Here is a 17,530-nt window from a genome sequence, read left to right on the forward strand (position 1 = left end):
CCTCAGACCGGATCAGATACTGGAGATGACTTGAACTCCTTGACCTATGGGACTGTCAGAACAGGGGTTTCTTTGCATGAGGTTCTGTGTTATGGTGACTTCAGAGCTGAAGCAGGCTAGCCAGCCTTACATGGGCTACATTTGCTAGGCGTCTAGCAAATGTACCCAGTTCTGTGCTGAGTACTAGGAAACAGAAGTGATACGGTCTGGTTCTTGCCAACGTGAGGTAGAAAGGCTTTCATGAGGAAGAGATGTGGTCAACTAACAAGGCACTGATGTATCTTCACATCCTAGGAGCTAGGGCCGCATGAGAGTCTGTTCCCAGAGTCCTTTGGGGAGGGTGGGCAGACTCAAGCTGGGGCACCGGCTGTCTCAGGTGAATGCGGTGCGACTTGACGCAGGGTCCTTCTCCTGCATCTAGAGTTTCTCACGTGTGAACATGGGGGTTAGAACACCCAGCCTGAAGGACTCCAGTGAGCATTCGAGATAGCGTGTGTGTCGCCACCCTGATGAAGAAACAGCATGTGATCGGGTACCAAAATGGAGGTGGCCTTCTTTTCCGCCGTGTCCGTGAACGAGGCCATGGTGAGCTAGGCTTTGTCAGCCGCCGGGTAAAATCTCGAGCAATCTCCATTACTTCACTGGTTTTCCTGCATAATAAAATGCCTTGCGGTCATTTTCACTCACAGAATAGTTCCATCTTGGTAATTAAAATGCCCACTCTTAAGTCATGGTTAAAAAAATCTATGTCGAAGCTCTTCCCCCCACACAAACCAACTGTAAAAAAGACACTTCTGAAATTGGAAAAAATTGGAACAATTTGAACGCTGACTGAATTCGTAGATGAAATTAGGGGATTCTTGTTAATGGTGTAATGGTAAATGTGGTATGTGGAGTTTGGTGTTGAATTCCTAACGCTGAAATAAGGTGATGTCTGGGATTTGCTTTTCAACAACTGGGGACAATGGGGTCAATGGGTTGGGGCGTAAGTGAAACAAGAATGACCAATTCTGTTTTATTATTTTATCTTACTACTTCCCTTACTTTTGTAGTTGGTTGAAAACTTCCACAAAAAAATATTTTTAAAATGTTAAAGCATCTGCACAAAGCAACCACATCTGATTGGCAAGTTGTACAGCACATGAGACTAGTGGCTGTTGTTCTTACTGTAGCATTGTAGATCTGTGTGTTTGTTGTGACAGACTTTTGGCAATAGCAGTGGTGTGTAGTGCTAATAAAATCAGTATATGTGGCATCCGACTTCTGTGATGACCCTGTTATCTCCCTCTGGGTATTTATACACTGTGTGATCTCCTGCTTTGGGGATGGACCTAGTGACCTGTGTCTAACGAATAGAATCCAGTCAAAAGTCATTGGATGTCACTTCTTAAATTAGATTATAAATGACTGATTTCTATCTGGCTGGCATTCTCCTCGTTGCTTTTTTTCCTGCTCATTCTGATAAGACAAGGTTCCATGTTGAATTATTTTATGGCGAGGCCCACATGGCAAGGCCTGAAGAGTGCCTTTAGCCAACAGCCCTCCAACAACCATGCTGGGTTGTGGATCTTTCCCTAGTCAAGCCCTCAGATGAGATCATAGCCCAGCAGATGCCTTGACGGCATGATCCACAGAGACCATGAAGTCATAAATGTTGTATTAAACCACCAAGTTTTGGGAAACCTTGTTATTGCTGATAGCTACTATAGTATATCAGGACAAATTTCAGGCAGATGGAAGTAGGACTTCTTGTTGGACATCTTTTTTTTAGTTCGAAGGCATAGTATTAGTGTTCATGAGTAGCATCTCTTCCTTGCCCCTTTCTTAGCTCAGGCATTAGAGAAGGGGGTTGGATTCCCTCTGTCTCTACCTCCTCCCTGCTTGCTCCCGAAGGGCCTGAAGGAACAGAGGGACAGTTGGTGAGGGCAGGGAAGGCCTTCTGTGGCTAGTACTGTCTGTCACAATTTGGTGTTGGTACAGTCTGCTTGGCAAGTATTTAAAGTTCTTCTGGGTTTGGCAGGTGTTCAAAACTGAGTGTATTCTTCCAGGATTTGGGGGGGCCCTCTGTAGAGCCTTCTGTGTGACCCAGTCCCTTGACATGGTGGAGATTTTTAGTTTCCTCCCCTCCTTCCCAGCTCCCATGCCAGGTGGGGGACATCCTGCTTCTTTTGGGCAGGATACTTTTAAGATGACTTGATCTCCTTGACCGATGGGAAACTCACACATCCTTGGCACCTGCTTCCATGGCTACCCTCTCTCTCCTTGCCTCTCTCCTACTCGAGTGGGACAGAGACTCACTTCACACTGGACTTCTGCTTCCAAAAATTCTCTCCCTGGTTTTCAACTCAACCCTTTTATGCCTTGGAGGTGGGTGTCGGACCGAGGGTTACAAACCTATTTTTGCCTGGGATCTTTGCAAGGCCAGCCAGCATCTTGCTCTGAAATGTCAGGAGTTTGAACGTCTTGTTTTACTCTTGGCTTCAGCTGAAGCCAAGACCCAAAGCATCCCATTTTAACGTCCTTTTATATACAGAAAGCAGGCCCAGAGTTGCCGTTCAGTGATGGTGGCTGTTATTTTGTGTTTCGTTGTGGGAGACTGACTGCACTGATGGACCCGATCAGTGTTCTTTCTGTATCTACACTCTACCCTGTAACTTTGTAGTCTTTCCCATCAAGAGATGAAGTCTACTTCCCAAAACTTGAATTTCATTTAGGCTTGTTTTTGCTTTGACCAACAGAACTCAGAAGTGACATTACACCTTTCCTATGTGGATCCGGGGGCGCCTGGGTGGCTCAGTGGGTTAAGCCTATGCGTAGGATCCAGAGACCCTGCATAATGTTGGATTCCCTCTAGGAACACTCCCACTGTCCTGTCAGGAAACCTGTGGTTAGGACGAGAGATCGTGTAGAGAAATACTAAGCCAGCCCAGTTGCCCCGACAAGTGAGACGACCCAACCAAGATCAGCAGAGCCACCTAGCCAACCATCTGTACTCAGCCCAGATGATTGGAAACACCCAGCTGACCCACTGACATGTGATTAAAAATTGCTATGCTGTGCCGCTGAGGTTTTGTGGTCCCTTGTTATGGGGCGTTATGGCGGCAGTGGATAGCTGATACACTTGCCTGGGGAGAGCTAATGAGGGCGTTGTGTTCTAGAAGGGCCCTCTCAAGTACCAGGTGACAAAGCTGACTGCCACCTGGGCCTCATCAGCTGTATACCTCTCTCCCAGAGGAAGAGTGTTTTCCTTCCTTAGACATACTCAGCTTCGGCCCAGATAGATTCCTCCTGGGCTTGTCAAAACTTTCCAGAACACAGTACTGCAAACAGGGCTTCCTTTGGCAGCTTGTTAGGATAATTGAAATGTGGGTGGAAGCTCATTAAGCTCCCCTTCGTCAACATTCTTCCTTCCAGGCCTGGGGAAGCTGCGAGTTCTGTCACATCCCATTAGCACCGTGTCTGGGTGGTTTCCACACCTTTCCAGGCAAATCAAACACACGGGGTCCACATTCAAGGGAAAAATGCATTTATTCCCACAGAGAGGGGTGTGTTTATAGAAATTTAAAGATGGATACATCTGGCTGGGCTCGATGATGAGAAAGAGAGTGAGAATACCTAAAAAAAATGCTTGGGAGGGATAAGGAATGCATTCTGCTATTGTACATATTAAAAAGTGAGCATCTGAAATCCTCTCTCGACATCCCTAAGTCCTCTTCTATTCTCATCTGCTGGCCTCCTACAAAACCCTATTTTATGGAAAGGATTTTAGAACCCCAAATATGTTTGTTCGCCTCCTGACTGGGTCCCGACAGTATCAGTAACAGCGATGTGAATTTTTACCGAGCATGTTTTCTTTTTTTTTCTTTTCTTTTTTTTTTTTAAAGATTTTATTTATTTATTTGACAGGGAGAGATCACAAGTAGGCAGAGAGGCAGGCAGAGAGAGAGGAGGAAGCAGGCTCCCTGCTGAGCAGAGAGCCCGATTCGGGACTCGATCCCAGGACCCTGAGATCATGACCTGAGCCGAACTGAGCTCGACCCACTGAGCCACCCAGGCGCCCCTGAGCATGTTTTCTTTGCCAGGCTCTGTGCTAAGACTTTTATACAAATAATCTCATTTAACCCTGGACAGGAAGCTCCCTGAGTCAGAAATGATGCCCATTTTGTTCCCTCCAGTATATATATCAGGCATGTAACACAATTCTTGGCATTAGAGGTCCAATACATGTTTAGCAAACAAATGAATGAAGGACAGTCTTGTGGGCTCAGGGTAATTTCCCATCTCTAAAAGACAAAGACATGGAGGATCTAGGATGAACCCTAGCTCCCATAGGCAGTAAGCGGTGGGAGGGGCCTAAGGCAGGAAGACTGTATTTTCTTCTTCTTCTTCTTTTTTTTTTTAAGATTTTATTTATTTATTTGACAGACAGAGATCACAAGTAGGCAGAGCAGCAGGCAGAGAGAGAGAGGAGGAAGCAGGCCCCCTGCTGAGCAGAGAGCCCGACACTGGCACCGGGTTCAATCCTCGAAGGCAGAGGCTTTAACCCACTGAGCCACCCAGGCACCCTGGAAGACTGTATTTTCAAAGGTTGCTCTTGTGACAATGATGTGAGCAGAGAGGATAAACATGTTAGAAATTACCTGGTACACCAGAAGAGCACAAAGGTTAGGTTTCTGATGTTGTTGTTTGTTTTGTTTTTGTGTCTTTATTTTCTCTGTATGGAAGGGGATACGAAGAGAGGGGTAGTAGAGACCCAGAGGGGGCCTCGTGGCTCCACAGAATCACATACCCTGGGTTCAAATCTTGCCCCCGACCATGTGATGGCCGCATTGTTTGGTCAAAGCCATGTAAAATTCAAGGGCTTCGATGTCCAGCTTGGTGTTCCTGTGGCGGTGGCAAGGACTCCCAGGAACGAAGGGGCATGAAACTCAACACACTCCTCATTAAATGCTTTCTACCAACAAACACCATATGCTTGCGCAAATCAATCAACAATTAGTTTTTGAAAAAAAAAATGTAACAACAGGAAACCTGCCTTATACGATTGTTTTCAAGATGCAATTAAGATAATGCTCAACGATGCCTAGCACTTGGTAAGTGCTTAATAATAATGACAACTAATAAGTAATGCTTACTGAGCACCAACCATATGCCCAGGCTTTAAATGCATCATCTCATTTAATGTTCTTATCAAATTGATGAGGTAGATACTGTTAATTGTCCCATTTTACAGTTGAGCAAATGGAGGGACAAAGAGGTAAATAACTTGTCCAAGGTTAAACATCTAGTAGGAAGGCTGGTTTGTCTTTGGACTGGATACTTCCTCTGGAGGAGGGGTGGAGGGTAGAACCAAGAGCCACTCAGAGCTGGCAGCAAACCCCCATCTTTTGTAAGCCCGAGCTTCAGAGGTTTCTGGCTTGAGAAATCTCTGGCATTCCCGGCATTTGTAAGAAGCTTCTGTTGTGGTCCATTGGTTATGAAGTATGAACCCCCTTGAAAGGGGTACTGGGATGATCGTCAGTGGAGAGGAAGTGTTACTTCACCAGCACAGTCTTTAAAGGGGCATTGTGATTTAGCAACCACAAGAAGAAAATCCTCTGGGGAGGATTATTTAATACAACTGTGCTCTGATCAATTAAATCTGGGACTGGCTAAGTTTCATCACACGAGTGAACCCTGTTCTGTTGGCTCCAAGTGGCTGGAAGTCCTTATTTGAGAAGGATTTTGGCAAAGAGCAATGTGCTTGATTAATAATGTCTGCTGTGGGCAAGGGCAGACATTGGTAGGTATGTCCTATATTACTGACGCGGCATCATTTATATGCCGTGAAGGGGGGCACCCAAGGAGGGCAGTCACACTTCCCTTTGTCAAAATTTCACAGGGTTGTACATCCTGGGCTCAATTAACATATTTACTCAAAGCAGTCCTGCCGTGTCATTTGAACAGTCTTTTTATGAGTTTTATTCAGACTCGTTATTGAACCTCCACGACATGACCAAGTCTTTCTCTAGATCTTTTCCTTTTATTCTCATATTGGGTAGAAATTATCTCCGGTATCTAGAAAAGGAAACAAAGTTGCAGAGAGGTGAATGAGCTTGCTCAAAGCTGCGCAGCACCAAGGGCATTTTGTTTTTTTTTTAACTTTATTTATTTGTTAGAATGAGAGAGAGAGTGCACAAGCAGGGGGAGTGTCAGACAGAGGGAGAAGCAGGCTCTGCTGAGCAAGGAGCCTGATGGGGGGCTCCATCCCGGGACCCTGGGATCATGACCTGAGCTGAAGGCAGAGGCTTAAACCACGGAGCCCCCCAGGTGCTCCACCAAGGGCAGTTTTGACACCAAGCAGACAACTGGTAAGTTACACATTGATTGATCAGCTAGAAAGTGGCAAAACCATTTAGGCTATAGGTTTTAGGCTTTGGCACTAATGCTTATTCTTTGGCACAACGGATGCCTCTGGTGGGGGCCTAGGGCTGTGCTCAGATGCCATGGTAAACACAGAAAAACATAGCAAACTTGATGCTCAAGGAACCTGCACAGTCTTAAAATTTCTCTTTCCTCCCTTCCAACCCTCAGAGACAATTCCAAATCTTCTGGAAAGAGAAAGAAAGGGTCACTGCATTTTATTTGGCTACAAAGCACTAAATGGTAAATTGCCTTTCCATTTTAAATTGCCGGCACCATCAGATTCACTATGAATACAAGTGCATCTTCTGGGGTTAATAGCCATTTCTATGCTGCTAATCTAGAAAAAGGAAATACGGCTCAGAGAGCGGGCTGATGGCAAGTGGGGTAGCAGTCCCGAGGCTGATGTGGTCTGGAGAAAACCATGAGTCTCTCTGGGCCTGTTTTCTCCATCAGAAATTATATTCCATCTGTGTCTTGGTAACCACAGCAGGGAGAGTTAAGAAAACCTAATAAGGAGTCTCCTGGCAAACTTAAAGTTTCTGTGCAAAAAAAAAAAAAAAAAAAAAAAACACAATAATGAGAACTCTGCATGAGAAAGTCCCTTTGTGTTAGCAACATGTCCCTGTCAATTTGTTCAGTCCCCAAAGCTCTTTCAAAGACCTGCTTCTCAGTGATTGTTCCAGTGAACCTGCAGGTTTGAGAGGTGGTGGGGAGAGGGGCTCAGGGAAGGGAAAAGATTTGCCCAGGGTCACGCAGCCAAAAGGGGGACAGAGCCAAGTCTCCAGCGCACATCTAGCTAGGGCTCAGTTGCAGCAGTGCATTATTAAGAAGGAAAGTGTGGGTTAGGAGCCCCTCCCAACAAAGGGAATGTTTGTTGAATGAATGCAAGTGCTTGAGTAAGACCGTGGGTGAATGAGCCCTTGGGAGCCTTTCTGGGGGCAATTTTGCTGAGTATTTGCAACACCTTAAAAATATAAATTCCCTCTGGCACCCTTTATTCCCCTTCTTAGGAATTCCTCCCAACGAGGGGTGGGGCACCTGGGTGACTCAGTCATTAAGCATCTGCCTTCCGCCCAGATCACTATCCCAGGGGTCTGGGATTGTATCTCAAATTGGGCTCCCTGCTCAGGGAGGAGCCTGCTTCTCCCTCTCCCTCTGTCCCCTCCCCCCGCTATGTTCCCTCTCTTGCTGTCTCTCTCTCAAATAAATAAATAAAATCTTAAAAAAAAAAAAAAGAATCTATCTCAAGGAAATAATCCGATAAGTTATGAAGATGTGATCTGCAGACATTCGGATCAATATTATCTATAGGAGCCAAAACGTGCATACGACATAAGTATCCAGCTGTAGGACATCATTTTAAATAAATGAATCCATAAATATATAATTGATGACTTGCCTGTATTCTGCGCTTTTAAACTGAAGTAAGAATGTTTGTGGTGGCTTAGTTATAGTAGTATTCATGGCAGCTTTAAAAGAGCAAAAAGTTAAATGTCCAGCAAGGTTCCAGGTTTGCAAACATACTAGAATACTGTACAGTTTTTTTAAAAGTAATGGTGTGCATGGGTATTCATGGGCATGAAAAGAGGTTGACAATATAGAAGTTAGGTGGCTGATTCAGGGCAAAGAGTATGTACCATATGACCTCTCTCTTACACTCTATGTATCTGTAAGGGTACATGTGAAAATCTTAATAGAACCCCTGTTAATCCCTCTTTGGATGACAGGGGTACACTTTTAAAGAATAATACCAATAATAACAAAAATAATGAAAGGTGCTTATGATATGATAACAGTTCTTATCATCGTGCTCTGACTATGACTTGCGGAGTTCACAGAACTGACCCATTCTGAACACAACACAGGCGTTCCTGCATGAAGGGGATACGGACCCCAAACTCAGGGCTGGCCTAGAAAGATGTTGCAGAAGGGACGGGAAGGTGGCTCACTTTAACACACACACTCTGTGCTAGGCACGGCGTCATCATCGTCATTGATCATTCGAGGATCATACCTCATTGATGATCATACATCATCACATTGAATTTTGCACTGGTAATTCCGAGTCCATTTCACTTCCCACTCACTTGTGTAAAAACTGAAGCTCAGAGAGGTTGAATAACTTCTCCGAGATCACCCAGCTTGCAAGTGGACCCTGTCTGGCTCCAAAATACACATAATCTCCACCTTGCTCTTTGCTCAGAAAACTTCCTTTCCACAGCACCAAGGCCATGACCAAACCCACCGACCAGGAGAGGCCATAAGAGTTTAGTAGGGCCTGTTTCTCATGAAGTCCTGACTTGCTGTGCTGTGAAGAGGAAGAAGAGACTGGTGTGAGATCTTAGTATCCTCATGCTAAGCCCAGCTTCCGTCTTCTGGGACAGGGGTGCATTGGCAGCTCTCCAACCCTTGTCCTTGACTTTAGACATGGAGATGAGGCAGTCACACCAACTTTGCATAACTGTGAAAATGGACCTTACCTCTCTGCCCCATTGGATTCCCTTCGAGTAATCACTTTACCTCTTGAAGCCTCTGTTTCTTTACCTGTAAAGTGGAGTTCTAATGCTCGTCTTTATAGGGGTTTTCACGAGTTCAGACATTATATTTGCAAAACCCCTGGCATGGAGTAGGCAACATGATTTACTCTTTTTTTTTTTTTTTAAACTTATCCTATAACTGTAGGGTGATAACACCCAGGGAATATATACCTTCGTGAAACTAGCAACAGAGGTTAGGCAGATATGTCTACATTTGGGAGCCCCAAGGAGAAGCACCTCAAATCTTCCTTGGCCAAGTGAAAGTCAGTTCCACCTTAAAATTTCCCTCTGCGAACGCTTGCAAAGATGGTATTTAATTGATCATAACATCTTCAGACTCTCAGGCAGGCTCTTTCCTCTTCTTGCTCATCACTGCTGATTACTGGAGATATTTTATGTAAACAGAAAATGGTTCCTGCATAATTAGACCCATCCTCCCTCCCACTACCCCGCCCCTCCTTTGCTCTGCTTATAGCTTCCTGGAGCTGCCCAGCTACCTCTGAGGCTCATCAGTCTGTAGGGGCTGCTGAACTCCAAGGATCCTGAGACACTCCCTGGAGGGGCTGTCACCTGGGGCCACAAAGCCTGCTAATAAGGAGGCAAAACTCTGCACCTTCTGTTTCTGCCTCTGGGTTCCGTCCAGAGCTGGCACCATGCCACCGCTTCCTGGGCTCATATGCCGACTATTGTACCTCTTAGGAGAGACTCTCTTTGCAAACATAGCTGTCCTGTGTCCCCCTCCTCTGACTTTCTGGGAGGTCACTGCAAAGGGGAAAGGGTTCATCCTGAAATGAGTGAGTCTGTGTTTGTGGATTCCATCTAGGTGATGCAATCTTTCCATAGTAGCTTCTTGGGGCATACAGTAGTAGAATTCCTTGTTTCCATCTTGGTCTCCCTGGCCCCCCACCACCTTGCTAGACTGTTCCATAGACCTCATGATACATGGAGGATGGGGAGTGGGCTGTACTGTCTCCTTCATCTCCAGGGCTTGGTACAATTCTGGGCATTACTAGGTGCTCTGTCTGGGGACTTGCCGGAGTTCAGTCGAGAAGGTGTGGTCTACAAAGTTAAATGAGGTTGGATGGTTGAAAGGTTTGGGCTTCATCTTGAATCCTCTGAGGAGTTTTTCTGGTTTTTGTTTTTGTTTATTTGTTTTTAAAGGGGGGGAGGGGCGGGGAGATGGAGAAAGGGAATCTTAAGCAGGCTCCACGCCCAGCCCCACGCAGAGCTGGACACGGGGCTTGGACACTTAACCCACTGAGCCACTAAGGCACCCTTAAAGCCCCTGAGGAGTTTTAAGGGGGATGGGCGTATACCCAAACTCATGTTTTAGGAAGATCGCACTGGCTGCCGGGTAGAGAGGGGACAAATGGAGACATGAGGACAAGGAAGTTGTTATAATGATCCCAGAGGCTGTGCATGGATGGGGCGGTGGTCCAGGTGCAAGGGTCACCTCCTCCAAGCTTGGCAGCCTCCTGTGCTTACTCCAAGCAGATGCTGTTGGTATCCACCTGTGTCCCCTAGGCTTACCCCCTAGACTGTGCAGTTTCTGTGCACTCTGATGACTTCCTAGGCACTCTGATGACTTCTTGCGAGCTCTGATGACTTCCTTGGTCTCTCAGCCTCAGGGTGTCCTCTGGCTACAGCAGGGTGCTGAGTATCCCTCAGAGGAGTCAGGAAAAGCCAGAGGAGAGACATCTCAACCAGTGAGGAACAGGAAGAGATGGACAGATAACCCAGCTCCCATGCCCCTCAGTGGGACAGTTGGCAGCAGGTTTTGCCCTGCCTCCTAGAAGTCCCCAGCAGGGCCGAGCCCCGGCAGCCCACAGTAAGAACCAGCCCGTTCATGCGCTCTGTATTCCCTTCCCTATCTTCCCTTCTCTGTCTCCTCTCCCCCCAGCCTCCTTTCTCTTTGCACCTCCTGGGATCAGTCCCAGATCAACTCCTTGCACCCATTCTCATCTCAGGGTCTCTTTTTAGAGGAACCCCAGATAAGACAATGGCATTTTATAGTGAATGGGTAAACACCCATATGCTTTCATTCATTCATTCAATCAGTCATGTTTTACCATAGTACCTATATTTTAACATCAATTATTCCTTTAAGAAGTTTACATAGCTGGGGCGCCTGGGTGGCTCAGTGGGTTAAAGCCTCTGCCTTCGGCTCAGGTCAGGATCCCGGAGTCCTGGGATCGAGCCCCACGTCGGGCTCTCTGCTTAGCAGGGAGCCTGCTTCCTCCTCTCTCTCTATCTGCCTACTTGTGATCTCTGTCTGTCAAATAAATAAATAAATAAATAAAATCTTAAAAAAAAAAAAAAAAAAAAAAGAAGAAGTTTACGTAGCTCTCTGGGACCCTAAGACCTTCTCGAACTTTCTCAGGTACATTTCATTATTAACACCATCGCCATGAATAGACCTCAAATCCCAGGATGAGGCCCAGAAATGCCCCTGGTTTTAAATTTCAAAAGTAGTACAAGGTTCAGAGGAAATAAATACCACCCCAGGAGGCCCTGTGGAGAAGGGGGGGGGGCAGGGGCGAGGACCTGTTGTTGAAGGTGCTACCGCATAGGCTTCCTTCTCTTGGGAGGACAGATGAATGGTCTAAAGGGAGTGAACTTATGGGGAGCTGATATTACGCCCCTTTCTTAGAAAATAGCCTTTTAAAAAAAATGAATTCAGTTGCCCCAACGCTGTGGCAAAGGGATGCTCTGTAGTTCAAGTTTATTGGGAAAATGTGTAGGGCTGGGATAAGAACATGCCAGCCAGCCAGCCAGAGAAGTTTGTGGCTCGAGGAGGGATGATTTTGCTCCCAGCGGACATTTGGCAATGTCCGGAGACATGTTTGGATGGACGTGCTGCTGGCATCTAGTGGGCAGAGGCTGGGGCACTGCTAACCCCCCAGTGAGGCACAGGACAGATTCTATAACAAAGGATTATTCAGCCCCAATTGGCCCTAGTGAGAGACCCCGCTTCAGAGGACCTCTGCATCTCAGCTTCTAGTTTTCCATACAGGCCTAGGGAGGGAAGGGCTGAAATCACGGGGCATTTCTGGGGATGCCAGCAAGGGACAGTAGAGGATGGTGAAAGTCCTCTGTGTCTGCTGACAGCTGGGAGTGATGGGGATTGGGGTGGGGGGGTGGTTGGCGGACACATAGCTGGCAACAATGCTAAGGGCCTTGTTTCAAGTTGGCCTCAACTGTGGGAAGCTTTCATAGCGACCAAAGCTTACGATGAAAGGAAATGTGATATTACGACCATAAATAAAAAAAACCAGAGCCACTTGTCGTGATTAGAAGGTAACCGCAGTAGGAGTTCAATGCAAGTCATCAAATATCAGTGAATATTGGGTAGCTGAGCAGGCTGGGAATCAGAAAGCCTTGGGAGAGTCCAAAATGGGGTTTGGCTAGAATAGTGTTTCCTGAAAAGTGGTAAGGAGAAAACATTTATACAGAGGAGAGAATCTGCGGTTATACACAGAGGCAGTGTCAAATAACAGTGAATTCCTTGAAATTAATCCCCCCTTTTCAATTTCATTTCAATCCGTCTAAATACAACAAAGAAAAAAACTCAGCTTTGGTATTCACGTGTCTTTAAATACATCTTTTAAACCCTTGCTAATTTCTCCTTTCATGAAAGACAGAGGAGTAGGACCTTGGTAAGTTACAAAACTCAGAATTTATTAACATTCTATAATTTTGTTGAATTTATTTTACGCTTACCTTCTATTCACGTTTTTCCATTTAGAGAGGATTATAGAAGTTTCCTCTTCAAATACATTTATTTAAGTTCTGTGAGTGAATCAATTTAAAAGTATTAAAATAAAAATGAATAGATGGTATGCAAAAATGGAAAAGATGGTAAAATTAGCAGATTTTGTCATCAGAGGAAGTCAGGTTGTCTTTCTAGGGATAACCTTAAAATGGCTCTATTTTTTAATTTCAAAGTTAATAATTTGCAAATAAAATGCAAACACCTGTGCTTTAAATATTATCTTAAAATTGCATGGGGCTCTTGATGTAAGCTGGATGCTATCCATGAATGCTTCCAACTATATTAGCCACCCACGCTCCCTGGACTCATTCATAGTCTTTTTTGTGGGGAGGGCTTTTTTCCTAGACCTAACACCATATTTGGCACACAGTAGATGCTTAATAGGTGCCTGTTAGGAAAAATGCATGCAACTCAGGAATCGAAAAGGAAGCTTTCAGTTATTAAGGACAGAAAATCCACCATGATCTGGTTTAACAAAAAGAGAGAAGTGTTCAGATGTAAGGTGGGCTGGGGTATGTTTTGGTCCAGAGTTTCAGGGTGTGATCTGGACTATGACTTCATTTCTCTCTAATTTTCTCAGATCTGCCATCTTTTGTGTCCTTGTCCTTAGGAGGGCTTGCCTCATTACAGTAAAATTAGCAGCTACAGAATCAGATCTCATACCCACACACCACAAATGGGTGTGGGAAGGGGAAGAGAGCATCTTTGCCCCAGCCTTCCAAGGCAATGTTTTGAGATTCATTCCACTTGGCCAGTTGGATCGATTCGGGTCACGTATCAACCCTGGAGTCAATCTCTGAGGCCAGAGGGATGGAATTCACTGATTGGCTTCTCTTAGGTCACATGTCCCATGCCTACAGCCAGGAATGGTGTCATCCTCCCCAGAGAAATGTGGATCCCCAAATGGGAATTAAGAGCTGTTGGAAAGAAGTGGGAGGAAGAGACAGATGCTGGGATAGCCTGGCCACATGATGGATGCCCACTCCATCCACAAATGGCAGAACACACTGATAGAGAGTACACTGGTTCATGAACTGTTTGTTATTTGCCATGACAAGATAAACACAGAAATCAAGGGTAAGCATTTAAAAACTTACAGAGCAATTTAACATTTATTACAACATCCAAGTGTGTGATAAGTAAATTCATCTTACTGAACAGAGTATAGACCACAAGTCTTGGCTTATGAAGGATTAGGAAAACTAATTAATCTTTCACGATAAGTTGAGAAGCATTGGTTTAGAAACTGTGCCTTGTGGGTTGACCACTGTTAGCAGGTTGGAAAGTCTGAGCTGAAACTCTTAAGAATCATGTAATACTAATGGGTGGAGGACACTGGGAAATTTGGGTTGAATGAGCCTGATGCAGAGATGCTATGAGCATCCTTCCTCATCTGGGGCTGTTTCCAGACACCAACAGGTAGGTCTTGTGGATCACAAGATGCCAAAGACCTACAGGAAGAAAGCATCAAGGAATCGAGAATGATCGGGAATGAAGTCTAGATTTTCAGGCTAGCTCCTTTTGTCTCTTCTGATAATGTCCTGACTACTTATTATGGGTTGCTAAAGTGGCAGGAGAGGTACAGGGGACTGTGCAAGGTGGCAGTGCAGATTAAGCTTCACAAAAGTTGGTTTAACTTTCCTTGTGGGAGCTTAGATTTAAACATCTCATCGCCTGCTGCCATGATATCATGGGCTTTCCTGAGGACAGTAAAGCTTCCAAAAGTTCTGTTAGCAGGGTTTCCTTTGTCCTTATTTCTCAAAAAGCAAGACCTGGTAAGGACAGGTCTTGATTCTGCTGAAATGAATTATTATTTCCTTGGGGCTAATATTCCTAAGACTGTTCCTTGGGTTGAGCCCAAAGGCATTGGTGGGGTTGGCCCACCATTGCAGAAGGAGACAAAGAGCTACCTCTGAAACCAGGGGTAACTGAAGAATGAAAATCCCCACAATCTTGAGTTCTAACCAGAGATATTCCTCCTATGTGCAAAGGCAACATGTCAAAAAGGGTTTCCTATTTCCAGGTGAAGTGATCTGATGTCAGGTATTTCCTTGAAAATCCTCTGGAGAGTGGAATACAGATGAAACAAACTTTGTCAAAATCTGATGGATACACAGCATTCGTGATAACTTTCTTTTATGTATCTTTGAAATTTCCATAATAAAAAGGTAAAAAAGAAGTTTTAAAATTCCAACTTTTCACTAACATAAACAATACAGGAATTAATATTAGTCACTCAACGAGTAATTGTTGAGAATCAACTATGCATCAGGCACCGGGGCTGACACCCCATACCTCCACACACACACCCAGAAGATGGGACCGATTCCTATCTAGACACTTTTTATAAAGTCTATGGGTTGAAAAATCCTCTGAACAAGAAAGAATTCCAATTGGCTGTCTAGTTTATTTTAAACTGATAAATATGTTACATGACATTATATGTCAGGACATACAATGATTGGCCAACGTTGAAGAAAAATCTCTAACATGACTCATACAAAGTTAACACACAGAAATCAGAAATTGGATGAAAACAGAGATGATGGAGGAACAGAAAACTAAAGTAAAGCAAAAAGGAAAGAAATACATAATATCCTTTTTGAGTTCAGAGAAGCTATTACATCCATGAAACAAGAAAAGGATACTACCAAAAGGGACAGTAAGAGTTAAGAATGAGTTTTTTTTTCCAAGTAGGCAGAGCAGCAGGCATAGAGAGAGGGGGAAGCAGGCTCCCTGCTGAGCAGAGAGCATGATTCAGGGCTTGATCCCAGGACCCTGGGATCATGACCTGAGCCGAAGGCAGAGGCTTTAACCCACTGAGCCACCCAGGTGCCCCAAGAATGAGTTATTAAAATAATTTAAGAGAACATGGATGTTTTGTGATAAATTACTGGGGGTACAATCTTTGTTTTGTGCACTATTCAACATATATATATATGTATATATATATTATATTTTACAACTTAAAAAGATTAAAAATAGAATAAAAAAATTACACTGCTAAGAAAAAATCAATACAGTGGTTGTAAGGAAAAGTTGAAAAAAATATATCATAAGGTGGACAAAAAGAGAACTGGAAAGTAGGAAGAGGTAAGGACATTAGAGATTTGGTGTAAGAGGTTCAAAATGTGAATAAAAGGAGTTCTAGAAAGAGAATATTTAAAATACAGAGGTAGGGGTGCCTGGGTGTCTCAGTGGGTTAAGCCTCTGCCTTCGGCTCAGGTCATGGTCTTAGGGTCCTGGGATTGAGCCCCGAGTCGCCTCTCTGCTCAGCAGGGAGTCTGCTTCTCCTTCTCTCTCTCTGCCTGCCTGCCTCTCTGCCTACTTGTGATCTCTCTCTGTCAAATAAATGAGTAAAATCTTAAAAAAAAAAATACAGAGGCAGTAAGATCATTAAATAAACAGTACCAGAAAATGCTCAAGAACCACAGGGTATGGGATTTCAGATTAAGAGGCTCTTTTGAGCGATCTATATCAGGAAAGGGAAAATATATCCACTCTAAGGCATACGACTGTGCTGTTTTCAAACGGAAGGAATAAAAGGAATATCATAAAAGCATCCAGAGGGGAAGAAAAATTGAAATACAGGTTACATGCAAGAATCTGAATGGCACCAGTCAGCTAACAGTAATATTAGAAGATGGATATAAATGCATCAGTGCCTTAAACTATTACATATGTACAAATATTATTATATATAAATATAGAGAGAGAGATGTCGGGGGAGTCATCATGACATAAGAGAATCAAATTCTCATTCTTCATAATAGGACTATAATAGTGCTTACAAGTGATAACCCAATAAATAACAGTATTGGTATGTTACTTAAAATATGGAGCTAAGTACCAGGAAAGACAGCCCAGAGGACTGAAGGTTATTGCCTTGGTGGAGTGGGGTGTGGGAAAGATGGTGTATGAGGAAGTAGAAGGGACTTCTGAAAGTTTGTCATTAATTTTACAATAAAATTGGACTTTATGTACATGCATTATTCTTGTTAAAATAAGAATGAGTTTAATTTTTAAATATCCCCTCTAGCTGCTGTGGGGACTATGGGTTGCAGGGAGGGAAACAGAGGCAGGGAAACCAACCATCCATCTAACCATTCAAACCACCACTTTGAGTCTTTTGCTTTGCCAATGAAAACAGATCATCTCTTACCTTTAGCTGCTGTTGTGGTTGTTATTGTACTTTGTGGCTTTGTCCCTCAACCAGGAGGTGGCTATTACAGAATTAATTCATCTGCTTTATGAACAGGCTTGGTCCTTTGCTGCCTTGGTCAAATCTGGGATCCTGCCATCACTGAGTTTTCTTCTCTGTTGTTCTTACCTTGCATTCAGGAAAGAGCCCTGCAATGCGAACACAAGAAATTGAAATTCCAGTCGTGTCTCTCCTCAGTTCGGTCTGATTTTCAGAAATTGCAGTAAATCAGTGGCACTGAAAATTGGCCCATTTTTTTTTTCTGGGGGTGTTGGTTTGGCTTGATGAGAAAGCAAAAACAAATGGAGTTTATAAATGTAACTAATCAGGAAGTTAAAGAGAGGTTAAACCTAATGGATTAATCAAGTTTTTCTGGGAAGTGGGAAGGAAAGGTGGGAGGGGGCGGAGGTGGGGAAGAGAGCCATGGGGCAAGGTTTTGTCCAGACTGATTGAATAAGCTCTTCACTGGAATCAGCTCTTTGAATGTCCTGGGTTTCTCTCTCTCTCTCTCTCTCTCTCTGTCCATCCTTTCTTATCAGAGAATGGAGAGGCCCCCAATGGTAGCAGTCAGGCATGCTGGATGCAGATAACAGGGTACCACCTGCTAGAAGATTC

Source organism: Neovison vison, chromosome 3, assembly GCF_020171115.1.
Source record: "Neovison vison isolate M4711 chromosome 3, ASM_NN_V1, whole genome shotgun sequence".
NCBI lineage: Eukaryota > Metazoa > Chordata > Mammalia > Carnivora > Mustelidae > Neogale > Neogale vison.